Source organism: Lactuca serriola, chromosome 7 (genome assembly GCF_051521515.1).
Source record: "Lactuca serriola cultivar US96UC23 chromosome 7, Lser_US96UC23_V15, whole genome shotgun sequence".
Lineage (NCBI taxonomy): Eukaryota > Viridiplantae > Streptophyta > Magnoliopsida > Asterales > Asteraceae > Lactuca > Lactuca serriola.
In genome coordinates this window covers 170,504,014-170,507,146 of record NC_136414.1, presented here as the reverse complement: position 1 = coordinate 170,507,146, position 3,133 = coordinate 170,504,014, and positions in this window count along the sequence as shown.

Here is a 3,133-nt window from a genome sequence, read left to right as displayed (position 1 = left end):
AGCATGAAAACAGGGGGAAACTGAGTTATACCTCAAGGAAATCACTGACATGACACAAGGACGCCTGGCCTCCTTCTTCTCTTCTTGATCTACTCTTCTTTCTTCTAAAAATCTTCAAGAAACACACCAAAGCACTTCAATCTCACAAGTAATAAGGGTTTGAACGATGTTGGGAGCTTTAAGGGTGAAGGGGGCGAGGTTGGGGCGCATAAGGTTGGTTTAAATAGGGTGCAAACCCTTGAAATTTAGGGTTTCATCGGACAACGGGGACTCGTCGAGTCTAGAATATGGACTCGCCGAGTCGCCAACTTAAACGTGTTCCAAGTCCCGTCTCCACTCGGCGAATCGGGCCTACAACTCGCCGAGTCCAAAGCTAAAAATGAAAAGCACTTAGATAAATTTTACATACCAGGAACCAGGTGCTACAAATCTCCCCGACTTATTTTAGACTTCGTCCTCGAAGTCTGCTGCTCGATCGTGAAACAGATCGTGGTAATGCTCCATCATTTCTTTCACCGGCTCCCAAGTCCACTCTGAACCCTTTCGGTGCTGCCACTGCACCTTCACTAATTCCACCCTCTTGTTCCTTAGATCCTTCGACTTCTGGTCGAGGATTGCGACTAGGCGCTCAATGTAATTCAGGTTGTCATCAATCTGTATATCCTCTAACGGCACCACCACTGAATCATCCACTAGGCACTTCCGCAGCTGGGAGACATGGAAGGTGCTGTGGATCTGACTGAGCTCGGCTGGCAGATTGATCTGACTGAATCATCCCCGACCTGGAACTCCAGGTCTGATCGACGCTTGTCGGCATAGCTTTTCTACCGACTCTGCGCAGTCTGAAGCTTGCTTCGAACCTGCTGGATCCTCTCGGTCATCTTGAGCACCACCTCGGTGCTCCCCATGACCCTCTGGCCAACTTCACCCCAACATATCGGGGTCCTGCACCTCCGTCCGTACAACATCTCGAATGGGGGACGGTCAATACTCGTGTGGTAGTTGTTGTTGTATGAGAACTCAGCCAAAGGAAGTTAGGTATCCCAACTACCACCGAAGTCTAGCACGCATGCTCGCAACATACCCTCCAAAGTCTGGATGGTCCGCTCGCTTTGACCATCCGTCTGCAGGTGAAAGGCGGTGCTAAAATGCAGACGAGTGCCCAACTCATCATGGAACCTCTTCCAAAACATGGAAGTGAACCGCACATCTCGGTCTGATATCACTGACACTGGCACCCCGTGCCACGCCACTATCTCCCTGATATAGATATCGGCCAACTTTTTGTCCGAGATACTCTCTTGGATCGGAATAAAATGCGCACTCTTGGTCAATCGATCCACGATGACCCAAATCGAATCTACTCCTCGCGCAGTCCGGGGAAGCTTCGTGATAAAATCCATCGTAATATCTTCCCATTTCCACAACGGGATATCCAACGGCTGCATCTTGCCATGCGGTCTCTGATGCTCGGCCTTGACCTTCGTGCAGGTCAAACATCGCTCGACGTACCAAGCCACATCCCACTTCATGCAGGGCCACCAATAGTCTAGAGGAAGATCCCGATACATCTTCGTCGCCCGTGGATGAATAGAGAATCGGGATTTGTGTGCCTCCTCCATCAAGATCTGGTGCACGCCTCCGTGATACGGCACCCACACCCTACGCTGTAGTGTCAGTAACCCTCGGCTATCATAATCGAAGGAGGTGACTTGACCCACTATTCGCTCACTCTTCTGATGTTCCTCCTTCATAGCCTCCTGCTGAGCTTCCCGAATCTGCTCTAACAGTGGGGTCACCCCTATCATCCTCATACACACATCCCTGATCGGTGCCGCCTTATGGCTAAGCGCATCGGCCACCACGTTGGCCTTCCCTGGGTGATAAAGGATCTCGCGATCGTAATCCTTCACCACATCCAACCACCGAAACTGCCTCATGTTCAGATTCGGCTGATCCATGAGGTACCTCAAACTCTTGTGGTCTGTGTAAATGGTACATCGAACCCCGTAGAGGTAATGCTGCCAAATCTTGAGGGCGAAAACCACCGCCCCCAACTCTAAATCATGCGTCGGGTAGTTCGCCTCGTGAGGCTTCAGCTGTCTCGAGGCATAAGCAATGACATGTTCCCTCTGCATCAATATTGCGCCTAAGCCCAAGATAGACGCATCACAGTATGCCACGAAATCCTCTACACCCTTCGGCAGTGCTAAGATTGGCGCCTCGCACAATCTCTGCCTTAGAATCTCGAACGCGGCCTGCTGCTCAGGCCCCCATCGAAAGACCACGGCTTTCCTAGTCAACCGTGTCAGGGGTACGGCTATTTTGGAGAAATCCTGAATGAATCTCCGATAGTAGCCTGCTAATCCTAGGAAACTCCAAATCTCGGATGGAGACTTCAGAACCTCCCATCTCATCACGGCCACCACCTTGGCCAGGTCTACCAAAATCCCGTTCTGGTTGACGAGGTGCCCAAGAAACTACACCTCATGCAACCAAAACTCACATTTGGAGAACTTGGCGTACAAGCTCTCCCTCCTCAAGGTCTCTAAAACCTCTCTCAGATGCTCCTCGTGCTCCTCCTGTGTCTTGGAATAAACCAAGATGTCATCAATGAAAACTATCACAGACCGATCCAACATCGGTCTACACATGCGGTTCATGAGGTCCATAAACGCGGCAAGAGCATTCGTGATCCCAAACGGCATCACCATGAACTCATAATGGCCATAACGCGTCCGAAACGCGGTCTTCTGTACATCCTCCTCTCTAACGCTCATCTGATGATAGCCTGAACGCAAATTGATCTTGGAGAACCAAGATGCTTCCTGTAACTGATCAAAGAGGTCATCAATCCTCAGGAGTGGGTAACGGTTCTTCACCGTCACCTTATTCAGCTCCCGGTAATCTATACACATCCGATGCGACCCGTCCTTCTTCTTCACAAACAGGATTGGGGCTCCCCGGGGTGAACTTCTCGGTCGAATAAATCCCTTATCTAGCATCTCCTGCAGCTGCGTAGACAACTCCTGCATCTCGGGAGGAGCCAACCGATACGGTGCCTTGGCTATCGGAGCCGCACCAGGAACTAGGTCGATCCTGAACTTTACCTGACGCTCCGGAGGTATTCCAG